We start from the raw sequence: 12,809 nt of genomic DNA, 5'->3' as shown, positions 1-12,809 counted from the left end.
CAGATGGATTTCTACTACAATATTTTATAAAAAATATCCATTAATTTTAATCCTATCCCAAGAAAAATATTAATTTTTCTAATATATTTTGCGAGTTTATATATCTTTAAAATTTCCAAGCCGCTCCTGTTCGCATTGTAAAGGTTAGGAAATTTCCTATTTATTTGTGTAGCAATAACCAACTACGTAGATTGTTATTGAAAACATCCATTATTCGAGAATGAATCCTCTAAAAGGTTCAGTGTTTTTCCTTTAAGTTTTGAGCGCTAAATTTGAGTAGCATTTACCAACTACGTAGATAGTTATTGTGAAATCATTCATTATTCGAGAATGAATCCTCTAAAAGGTTTGGTGTTTTTCCTTTAAGTTTTGAGCGATAAAAATCCCATGTTATTATTGGTCTGCATTTTGAAAGATCCTTGAGTTGTAGTTGACGATTGGTCAATAGTTTTGGCCGAACGATCGAGAAGAAATGCATCGTTTGGACGCGAGAGAGACGTGACGATGTAAAGTGAGTTCTAAAAGTACATCACTTCAGTAAACATCTTTTTGTTAGAACTCAACCAACAGACTCGTAGAAAGTCGCACTTTGCCGGCAAAATGGTTTTCTTCTTATAGTAAAAGAACTAATGGATTTCTAACATGTCAAGGAATATAATGACAATAGTTTCACGGCATTTTAATGGATATATTATTGTGAAACAGTTCTATTGTTATGCAGTTTGATTTGCCGGTAAAAGAAGTGCGTGGTTTCCTGGTTCCTGTCCTTTATGTAGCTGTTGCTATTTTTATGATGTTTTGATTTGTTCATGTTCCAGTAAGAAATGCCCAGATGATATTATTTGGTATCGATTTTATCCAGTTTTGTAATGATTTGAATATCTTCCCCTCCCAGCCCCGTCTGAATGGAAAATTTTGAAGTTCCAAGTGTTGTGACATGGATTTTTGTTTTAACAAGGTATGATAATGTTTATTTTAAATAATTCACAAGTGGATATTATTGGTAAAGGTTTTACATAATTAAAAATGTTTGTTTTCAACATGGAAAATATATTATGTAAAGTAAATATTAGATGGCAGTGACATTTGACAGCCATGTCAAATTTTTGTTTTGGTACACTGCTAAAAATAAGGTTAAAAATTGTAAAATCATGTATTTTGTTATTATTATTCATTTCTGGTTTGAGAATGTGTCTATTCTCAATAAAAATAAAAAGGTATTAAGGTTTAAATAAACATTATAAAATGTACACATCTTTATTTCTGTAACCTCTTTATTTAAGAAAATTATTAACAGATATCTAATACAAGTGAACAAGTTTTAGAACAGAAGAAAATATAATGGCATAGAAGCCAAATGATGATAATTTGTAGCCCACTATAACCCCAATGAGGAATCTACGATGAATGTCCCCCAGTTGCTTTCCAGTAAGTACTCGATATGAGAATTTGAGGATTTTTCAAACGGCGTCCCAATTTGTTTAAATAGTAGGAAAGTCCTCAAGTCTGTGTAAGTATCCTTTGCTTATTTGGTTATGTAGTTTAGTCTTCTTTAAACCCTCCTACCCCTCCCAACGAATCTACGACCTGCCACCGCACAAAAAATGAGCTGCCGTTCGCATGAAGGTTTGCGTGTCTGTTCCTTCTACTAGCCCCATTTCGACTCCCCAGTATCTCTATAGATAGTCTTTCCTTGATCCCATTAGAGCAGACAGGTAAAACGCTTCAACTTGCGCCCAACGTGTGAGGCTTAAAACGCATCAAATGGCCCCCAATGTGTGAGGCCGATTCAATTTTCTGCCTCCTTCAGTATCCAGTTGTTGTCTTGTCCAGTTGAATGCTTCAAATGGCCCCGACAACGTGGGTCGTGTTATTTCTAGCCCCCCTGACCCCATTAGCATGTGCCCACTACCATGTCCTTTTAGCCTCCTTTCGGTCTCATTTGTACTACAACTGTTAGGCAGTGCCCGTCCCTTGGGCAGCCGATCTCAGTTTGTGGTGCAGGTGTTTCCGACAACATGGAAGCTCGACTCTTGTCATTTTTTGTATGCCCATTGTTACAAGTCTAGCTTGTAGACATGTTCAACTAGTAGTTAGCCTATCTACTAGTCCCCAATGTCTTTAGCCACTCCCACTTAGTGTTACACTTGTAATACTTGTATCGTACACCCTGAAGTTTGACCCGAGTAAATATCGCCCCAGTCTTCCCATGTAGTTTAGCCCAGATTCCTCTTGTCTTGCCCCCAGAAACTGTTTCATGTCTTTTAGTGCCCCCGAAACTGTTTCAGTCTGTTAGTCCCCATGAAAGAGCCCATTTTTGTAGTTTTTGTTGCAGAATGTTGATAATTTTTCCATAAGAGGTGCAAGTATGTACACTTTGTATTGTGGTGTTGATTTGGTCGTGCTGCTGATTGTATAGGCATGTACCATTTCATACATCATAGTGTATTTACATTGTAACCCCATTTTATGTAAACTGTAGTATACTGGTATTGTATTTTATGTATCATACAACAGAATAGTATGTTAAATATTGTGACGTACTTACTATGTTGTATTGATATTGTACCCATGATGAAAGCATTGGTTAAATTTTTTAGAAAATATTGATGAATTATATAGACATAGACAAACAGATGAGTAAAAAATAAAGTATAAAATTTTTTTAGAAAAATTTTTGGTAAAATGTAACGTTAAATTTTTTTGAAAATTTTGGTAAAAGTTACGATTAAAATGTTTTTAATATTGAATCCACTTATAGAGTATAACAATATGTTATATTTTTTTGCATGTATTCTTGTAGATCATCAGTTTTTTACAGAATAAACGTTTTTTGTGATTATTGATTTGGTCGTTTGAGTAGATGTGTGATAATAGTTGGTATGGTCCGTGTATGAGCTAATTCGGTATGGTCTGTGTGAGTAAGTTCCGTGATTTTCCAGCGAAGCCTATCTATATTTGGGTATATTATTGCCACAGGTTAGTTGGAGAAGTCATCCTTGAAGAAGTAACCCCATGAAGAAGTGAAGAGGGAAACCGTGGCGAGGCCCCTCCACTTATTAATGAAGAAGTAGACCCCTTGTTTTTTCAAGCAGCCAGGAGAAAAGCTATCACTTTTTGATTTGAAGATAGCGTACTCTGTCGACACTGTTTTGAAAATAACCCTTGATATATGGATTTGTTCATGTTAGAAGTAAAAAAAAAGTTACCCCATGAAAAAGTGAAGAGGGAAACCGTGGCGAGGCCCCTCCACTTATTGATTAAAAATGATGTATGTTTTCTTGTATCTGGCATATCACAAGTGCAATACTCGTGATGAGGAAGTGTTGTTCAGTTGTCTGGGAATACTCCCATTAATAGTCGGAGCAAGAACGGTTTGATTTGTGTAAGCTCATATAAGAACCAAATTTCAATATTTATTTGTGTTTGTAAGCCCATGTATATGGAGTATGACTAAGAACCAAGTTTCGATATTATTTGTGTTTGTAAGCCCATGTATATGAAGTATGGAGAATGTATAAATGCCCTATGAGTCTTTTGTTCCCTGTTTGTTTGTCTATCCCTTTTTTGTCTGGAAATTCTAGAGTCTGTTATCCCGTAATGTCTGTTAGCCCATGTCCCTGATGGAGTTTGATTTTTTTTGGCGAATAGTTCGTTGACCTCTCTTGTGTTTGTTTATTGAAAGTAGGCTAAGAGCAGAAGCTGTGACAAGGCTGGTGAGCTTAGGATCTGGCCGCGTTGAGTACAGGTGAAGCTTGCTTTCGGTGGATAAATGGAAGTGGTCGTTCGTCGGAATTGTCATTCTTTCCAATGTCCCTTTGGTCTTTCCCTTGTGTGTTTGCTTTCATCCCTGTTTTGAAAAAGTAGTCTAACCCCAGTTTGGAAGAGTGAAGTCTACTCATGTTTTGGAAGAATAAAGTCTACCCATTGTTTTGGAAAAGTAAGATCTACTCATGTTTTGGAAAAGTAAGATCATATCCCCGGTTTTGAAAAATAAAGAATATCCCAGTTTGTGATTTGAAAATGAGAAAGTTGTCTTGTGAACTTTCATGAAAGGCTTTTATGTCCTAGGTAGGACTGTTGATTGAAAACGTAATGATGTAGTATTTCCTATGTCATGTGTTACGTTCATTTTTTTTGGTCTTGATTAAATAGTTTGATATCCTGTTTGAACCCAGTATACTAGTCTTTTCGGTCTTTTGTTGTTGTCACACGTATCCCCCCTCCCCCCTTGTTAATATTGTCTTGATTTTAGTCCTTGTTGTTGTCATATACCCCTTAGTCTAGCCCTGTCTTATTTGAATGAGTTGTTGAGGTAAGTTGTTCATGAGATTTTGTCTCACTGAGGTGTTTAGACTGGATTGTCTAAATCCTCGTTTTGCAGAACCGTTGCCGAAATGTCCCGTGAAACTCGCTAGGTGTTAGCAGAGTTTGGGCAGATGTTTATCTGTCAAACATCAACTTTTTAGTTTTTGTGAACCGCTCGCGGTTAGGCAACGAGGTGACAAGGCTGTGTCTGCCCTGGTATGTCACTTGTGTTACTGCTGTGGATGTCAGCGAGGTCCACACAGGGCACAAGATTATTTCTTTCCCAAGACACAGAAACTCTTATCACCTACAGTTCTTATTAGAGTCTTAACATTTAAGTCTACTCGACTTTAAAGAGTCTGGCGATTGATGGCACGCTAGCCCATTCCCTAATGATGTTTTGTTTTTGTTTAATCCCCATTAGCCATTATTTAAATATTTTGGTATTGTTGTCCTGTCACACCCAAGAAGTCAATGTTGGATTTTTGTAGTTATCGAAAACTGAATTGGTAATCCAGTTTCCTCTCTTCCGAGGAGGCTATTGTAGCAGATGGATTTCTACTACAATATTTTATAAAAAATATCCATTAATTTTAATCCTATCCCAAGAAAAATATTAATTTTTCTAATATATTTTGCGAGTTTATATATCTTTAAAATTTCCAAGCCGCTCCTGTTCGCATTGTAAAGGTTAGGAAATTTCCTATTTATTTGTGTAGCAATAACCAACTACGTAGATTGTTATTGAAAACATCCATTATTCGAGAATGAATCCTCTAAAAGGTTCAGTGTTTTTCCTTTAAGTTTTGAGCGCTAAATTTGAGTAGCATTTACCAACTACGTAGATAGTTATTGTGAAATCATTCATTATTCGAGAATGAATCCTCTAAAAGGTTTGGTGTTTTTCCTTTAAGTTTTGAGCGATAAAAATCCCATGTTATTATTGGTCTGCATTTTGAAAGATCCTTGAGTTGTAGTTGACGATTGGTCAATAGTTTTGGCCGAACGATCGAGAAGAAATGCATCGTTTGGACGCGAGAGAGACGTGACGATGTAAAGTGAGTTCTAAAAGTACATCACTTCAGTAAACATCTTTTTGTTAGAACTCAACCAACAGACTCGTAGAAAGTCGCACTTTGCCGGCAAAATGGTTTTCTTCTTATAGTAAAAGAACTAATGGATTTCTAACATGTCAAGGAATATAATGACAATAGTTTCACGGCATTTTAATGGATATATTATTGTGAAACAGTTCTATTGTTATGCAGTTTGATTTGCCGGTAAAAGAAGTGCGTGGTTTCCTGGTTCCTGTCCTTTATGTAGCTGTTGCTATTTTTATGATGTTTTGATTTGTTCATGTTCCAGTAAGAAATGCCCAGATGATATTATTTGGTATCGATTTTATCCAGTTTTGTAATGATTTGAATATCTTCCCCTCCCAGCCCCGTCTGAATGGAAAATTTTGAAGTTCCAAGTGTTGTGACATGGATTTTTGTTTTAACAAGGTATGATAATGTTTATTTTAAATAATTCACAAGTGGATATTATTGGTAAAGGTTTTACATAATTAAAAATGTTTGTTTTCAACATGGAAAATATATTATGTAAAGTAAATATTAGATGGCAGTGACATTTGACAGCCATGTCAAATTTTTGTTTTGGTACACTGCTAAAAATAAGGTTAAAAATTGTAAAATCATGTATTTTGTTATTATTATTCATTTCTGGTTTGAGAATGTGTCTATTCTCAATAAAAATAAAAAGGTATTAAGGTTTAAATAAACATTATAAAATGTACACATCTTTATTTCTGTAACCTCTTTATTTAAGAAAATTATTAACAGATATCTAATACAAGTGAACAAGTTTTAGAACAGAAGAAAATATAATGGCATAGAAGCCAAATGATGATAATTTGTAGCCCACTATAACCCCAATGAGGAATCTACGATGAATGTCCCCCAGTTGCTTTCCAGTAAGTACTCGATATGAGAATTTGAGGATTTTTCAAACGGCGTCCCAATTTGTTTAAATAGTAGGAAAGTCCTCAAGTCTGTGTAAGTATCCTTTGCTTATTTGGTTATGTAGTTTAGTCTTCTTTAAACCCTCCTACCCCTCCCAACGAATCTACGACCTGCCACCGCACAAAAAATGAGCTGCCGTTCGCATGAAGGTTTGCGTGTCTGTTCCTTCTACTAGCCCCATTTCGACTCCCCAGTATCTCTATAGATAGTCTTTCCTTGATCCCATTAGAGCAGACAGGTAAAACGCTTCAACGTAAGAAGAAATAGGGTAGGAGATAGTACACAATCCTCTTTGGCTCCACTTTGTTTGTTTCAAGATAATTCTAAGAGTGCAAATGTGGCCGATGTTGGTTGGAGTTCGTTCTACGAAAAAAGGGCTAACAAACATTTTTGTTCAAAATGATCTGAGCTAAAAATGATATTCATTTTTTGTTTGGCAGATTTTTTCCATGGCGTACAGATTCTTTGTAAATCGATGATTCCATCCCTCATCAGAGGAGAGCTTTAGGGGGAAACCCGGGGGTGGCAATGGCAAACTTTTTTGAACTTTTTTGGGGTCCCAAAATTAATATTCTCAGTTGTTTCTCACCAAGATTTAGCTTGTTTGTCTCGTTTTTAGAGATCAAGTAATCTCTGACAACTTAATATAGTGAAGTATATTTTCTTTCTGCAAAATGTCTCTTTCTTCATAACTCTCTTTATTATTTTTTAGCAGAATCAAGTTTTTGATACCTTTATTCTATTTTATTTATGCGGATTCTACTTATAAAGAAACAAATTTCACTATTATTGTATAAAATTTATGTATATATTTCCTCTATTATCAGCATATTATAGCAATCTAGAATCTAGAGTGACTTGAATAGATCTTTGTTTGAATCATTTATAATTAATTAAATTATATTCAAAGCATATTCTCACAATAATATATATGAATTTTATTTCTTCAGACATGCAACCGACGTAATGCATAATGTAATTTTGCTGGAATTTTTTTATTGTCCTATTGATTGTTCTCCCGGGAATAAGGTGAACCTGCCTTGAACTATTCAGATAAAGAAAAACAGAATGCGCCAAAACAAACGACATTGAAAATTATTATCAGATTGAAGTATATTTATGTCAAGTGATTAATAGCACACTATATTCGATTTGGAAATGCTTATGTACCTAATAGCAGAGTTTTAATAGCAAATTTACAACGGTCTTCCTTTTAGTTTATTAACATCCAGTAATATCGCAGAAACATAAAATGAAACAAAGAAATTCCAAATATGAGTCGTGTCATATCAAAATTAACAATCTCCAATTTTTATTAAAATTGAAATTTTCGTTCTCCCTTGCACTCTAGCTATTTCTTTATAGGATAAGTCGGAGTATTTTTGTCAAAGTAGACAAAATCCCTGACAAATTTATATAATAAAACTGGCATTTGCTGCAAAATTAACAATCTCCTTGGGGTATTCACAGCATAGTTGACAATATCCAATTCAACCAATGAACATCAAGATATCCATCACGTGACTTAACCACACTTCATGTTGATAATGTCATTTTAGTATGCTTGTAAACATACAAATGGTGGTTGTTTCGTGAAAAACACAATTAGAAAATTTGGTTTATTACAAAAAGTATTCAGTTTTGAGGAGTGGTATAACGTATTTTTAATTATGGAACAATATCCTACTGAAACAAATCAAGAAAATTCCAGACAAAGACCTTCAAATTCGAAGAATTAGAAAAGAACTTTGAAGAAAGAATCAAGGTATGTAGCCTACAATTTTGTTGTATATCTACACTATACAATATGTCGTTTAAGTTTAATTCCTAAATAATTTGTTTACTGTAAATAACAATAAATTATAATTTAAGTTGAATGTTAATCATTAATCCCCATCTTCACTCATAAACGAATATTTTAAATTATCTGGTGCATAGTCAACAATCTCCATATGCTATCACAACAAAATAAACAATCTCCAACGGTTCATATCAAAGTCAGCAATATCCATTATATTAATGCGATTTTCTTTTATATTAATGAGACTACAAGTTATTTACTCTTTTTATTATAGTTATGAATGTAACAACTTTGTACCTGTAGAAATAAATGTTTTAAAATTTCAGATTTTTATGTCTAAATCGTTTTTATAAATTTGCTCAGATTGGTCTAGGTGGGAGATTGTCACTTTTGATATGATACGCCTCATATGTTCTGCATATGATTTCTTCTATGCAGTTGGTATACAATATTTTATTATATAGTTACTTCTTAGTTATATTTTAATTTAAGACCATTAGGCCTGGATCCCGCGTACCAAAAAAAGTATATTAATAGCAAGCTGAAAATATGTTAATAGGTTAACGGTGTCTATGATTCCATCCAAACTTTGATGTGCGGGAACACTGGGACAGGGGAATTGTGGAACAGATTACAGGTTTTGGAAGGGGTAGAACAGAAAGAAAGAAAAAATCCTGACTCCAAAATATCAGCGATTGGACCCACACAACAGGAAATGACTTAATTCATCAAGCCCAGAACAAAAAGAAATTTCCCATATTCATCGCCAACCTCAATAGAATAGGCGTTTACAAACATATTTAAATTCGGCGCAAAACACTTAGTGTCGCTTCGATCAAAACAAAGAAAATTTAAGGATATTTATTTTATTCTCTTCAATTGCCTTGCAAATAATACTGACGCAGTATATACATCTTAATACCATTAAATATAATTTGAAGCACTATTTTATTATATTAACACTTATCAATTCTATTTTTAAGTACTTAATCCGACTAAAACTGTCTTGACCTTTTAATTAAGCAAAAATCATGCGCCACATCCCTTAACGAACCTCTCGCTTTGTAGAGCGCAGAGACAAAAGAAAACACGAATATTCACTTTTATTCCCAAATTCAAAGTATTTAATTACCAACTGACTGAAAAAAATTTAATTTATGTCTCTACGAGACACTCGGCTGTTTTTTTGAATACTCGAGACGCAGTCCGATAAAAATCTAGATCCATTCTCTTGTGGTAAAGAGACATTAACTTTTTAATATCATTTCCATTTTCATGGAAACGTTGGAGAAAAGGAAAATCGAGTCGCGTTGACATTCTGACTATGCAATGAAAAGTCCGCAGCACGAGCGTAGAACGAGATTGATATTGTATGAGTGGCGATTGTGTTCCCACTTTGCTATTTTCTTTTGTGTACCATAGCTCTAACTCTAAAGTAATATAAAACATTGGATTAAAAAATATCGAGAGAAATATGTGCGCTGCATATTGATTGGAAAGTGGGACTTACAAAATACGTGCGTAATTAATGCTTTTAATCGATTTAACTAAATGTTAATAAAGTGTTCTTTTTCAAGAGGATGTCAAGTATATAGAGAAATATTTGCTGCATATTGATTGTAATGTACTGCAAGTGCAACTTACAAAATATGTTCATAATTTGATACTTTTTATCGATTTAACTACTCGTAAATGTTAATAAAGTGCTCATTTTAAGAGGAAACTAGGTTATCACTTTTAAACATTGTTACGACAATTTTGTAACTTGAAAAACTTATTTAATACAGGCCTGACTGCAGCGAGTCCAAAAATCCCTGTTATAAAACTCATTGCGGAGATACCACACAATAAGCATGGGAGCGCAGAACTCGAACAACTATAGCCAGAGCAAGAGTATAGTAAAAGAAGTTAAGTCCAGGAGACTCCAATGAGCAGGACATCTCAGAAGACATTCTGGCGAAAGAACATTAAGACTGGTATGGGAAGAGAATAATTCTCTCCTAACTGAGAGAAAAGTATAAACCCCTTCTTCTTCAGGTTCCTTCCCCTATCAGAGGTTGGAAATCATCATCGCTATTTTAATTTTATTGGCCGCATTTCTGAATAATTCTAATGAGCTGCTACCGAACCACTCTCTCAAATTTCTTAGCCAGGATATTTTGCGTTGTCCTGGGTTTCTCTTTCCTTGTATCTTCCCTTGCATAATTAACCTAAGAAATACGTACTTCCCGCCCCTCATTATATGACCCAGATATTGAATCTTTCTAATTTTAACAGTTTTTATGACTTCATATTCTTTCTTTCATTCTTTGTAACACCTCTGTATTAGTTACTTTTTCAGTCCACGATATTCTGTGGATTCTCCTGTAGCACCACATCTCAAAGGAGTTTAAATTTTTTTCTTTCAGCCTGTTTTATTGTCCACGATTCCAGGCCGTATAGTAAAGTAGTATTCTTGTGCGGATCTCTAGATTAAGGTTACGGTTCCAAAGTAAGTTCTTCAATTTTATGAACGTGTTTCTTGCCATTTCTATTCTAGATCTGATTTCTTTTGTTTGATCTCCATCTTCGGTTAGCCACGTTCCTAAATATTTATATGTTGTTACTCTTTCGATCGTTATATTATTGATGATCAGGTTATCTACATTTTGTGTTTTTTTTGAGAATATCATTGATTTCGTTTTCTTGAGATTCATTTGCAGTCCCTTTCACGTGCATACATTGTATACATGTTTAAACACCAAGGGTATAAACCCCAATGAAATATAAATCAGTATATTTCCACACTCACATAACTTCCACTTAAAACAATTCACAGTTTACTTTGGGACTACGCAGATTCGGACGTAAACTGAGACTCAGTAGAAGCGTTGGCTGAAACGAGTGCTCTCACATTAATCGATGATCCTAAGGTCCCATCATCCTTTCAAAGCAGAGTTTGGAAAAGAGTATTAACCCGATTATCTGGTTTTCAAGTAGTAATCTCGAAAAAATGGTGAAAAGATGCAGTCAGAGAAAGATCTGGAGAAAAAGGGAGTGAGACAATGAAAAAAAAAAGTGGCAAAGACTCACGAAGAGTTGAAATACCATTAATAATGATGATGAGTCTCGAAGATCGATGTATTAAACACATAGTATGTCCCTTTACTAAAGACTTAGCATTGATCAATTGGTATGAACCTATTTACTATTATTAGACCACAAGCTATCCCAATCAGAAGGATATTTAACTTCAAAAAGTCATACTGGAAAAAGTACACAGACATGCTAGGTTCTGAGATGCTACATCTTGAACCCAAACTATAAAACTACAAAAAATTATAGAATTAATACAAATTGTGTATTTTCATGTGAAATTTTCATGTGAAAGTAGGATTGCACCAAGGCTCGGTGCTTAGTCCGTATTTATTCTCATTAATTTTGGACCAGATAACAGCGAAACTACAGGGTAACATTCCATGGTGCTTAATGTATGCTGATGATGTCGTGTTACTAGGAAATAGTGAAAGATACTTAGAACAAAAACTGGAAGAGTGGAGACAAGCTCTCGAGGAAAAAGGTTTAAAACTTAGTAGGACAAAGACAGAGTAATTGGAATGCTCATTTAAAGATGGAATTACTACAAAAAAAAATTATCTTTGGATGGTGAACTGATTGTAAAAAGCAATAGTTTTAAGTACCTGGGATCGGTATTACAGAGTAATGGAGAAATAGATGGAGATGCATGCAGTAGAATTAGGGCTGGATGGATGAGGTGGAAGGAAGCGAGTGGTGTGCTGTATGACAGGAAAATTCCAATGAAGTTAAAGGGAAAATTCTCTAAAACAGTCATAAGGCAGGCTATGATGTACGGAACTGAATGTTGGGCAGTGAAAAAGAAAGAGGAACGACGAATGCATGTGACGGAAATGAGAATGCTTAGATGGATGAGTGGAGTGATAAAAAAGAATAAAATTAAAAATGAGTATATTAGGGGAAGTCTAGGTGTGGCACCAATTGATATGAAAATGAGAGAGCATAGGTTGAGATGGTTTGGTCATGTTCAACGTCGAAACGCTAGTCACCCAATACGAAGAATTGAAGTGCAGATTCCTGGAAGGAGTAGGAGAGGAAGACCAAAGAAGACGTGGGGGGGAGACGATTAGGCAGGACATGTTGATAAAGGGGATTAACATTGATAGGACCCAAGATATAATTGTGTGGAGAAATGCAATTAGGGAAGCCGACACCGCATAGGGATAAGGCAAAGAGAATGACTATGTGTCTAGGACAGTTATCTCCAAAAGATGAAGACAACAATAAACTCCCACTGATGGAATGGAACTATATTATGGAAATCGTTTGTAAATCTACGCAGAGTACGCAGTCTCAAGATTCACAGATTAGAGTAGTGCCTTTGCATTGTTAAGTTAAGATCATGTCTTTGTATTATCATCCAATGGAACCTTGTTTGGCTCCTGTTCTATTCTCTCTAAGTAATGGAGTCAGAAAACGATGCTGTTGCTCTAGAGGGCATCGAATTCTACTCTAGTCAAGAGTTAGGTTTGGCCATCTAAGATACGAAAATAGAACGAGCTAGAGCAGCATTTAACAATACGAAAAAGCTTCTCATAAGCAAAGATTTATCTCTTCACCTAAGACTACCTGTAGTTAAATGCTACATTTTTCCGATCTTA

The 12,809-nt window shown here is 34.8% G+C and overlaps 1 long non-coding RNA gene across 1 annotated transcript; it reads left to right on the top strand.

The window, feature by feature from the left end:
- The first annotated feature begins 348 nt into the window (after positions 1 to 348).
- Positions 349 to 6,579, top strand: LOC126879874 (uncharacterized). The gene is made up of 3 exons (XR_007696323.1): positions 349 to 958; positions 1,320 to 5,813; positions 6,175 to 6,579. It is a non-coding gene; the product is annotated as an uncharacterized LOC126879874 (long non-coding RNA).
- Positions 6,580 to 12,809: the final 6,230 nt, after the last annotated feature.

This window comes from Diabrotica virgifera, chromosome 2 (genome assembly GCF_917563875.1).
Source record: "Diabrotica virgifera virgifera chromosome 2, PGI_DIABVI_V3a".
NCBI lineage: Eukaryota > Metazoa > Arthropoda > Insecta > Coleoptera > Chrysomelidae > Diabrotica > Diabrotica virgifera.
The sequence above is the reverse complement of the archived record's forward strand: the minus strand, read 5'-3'. Positions and strand labels throughout refer to the sequence as shown.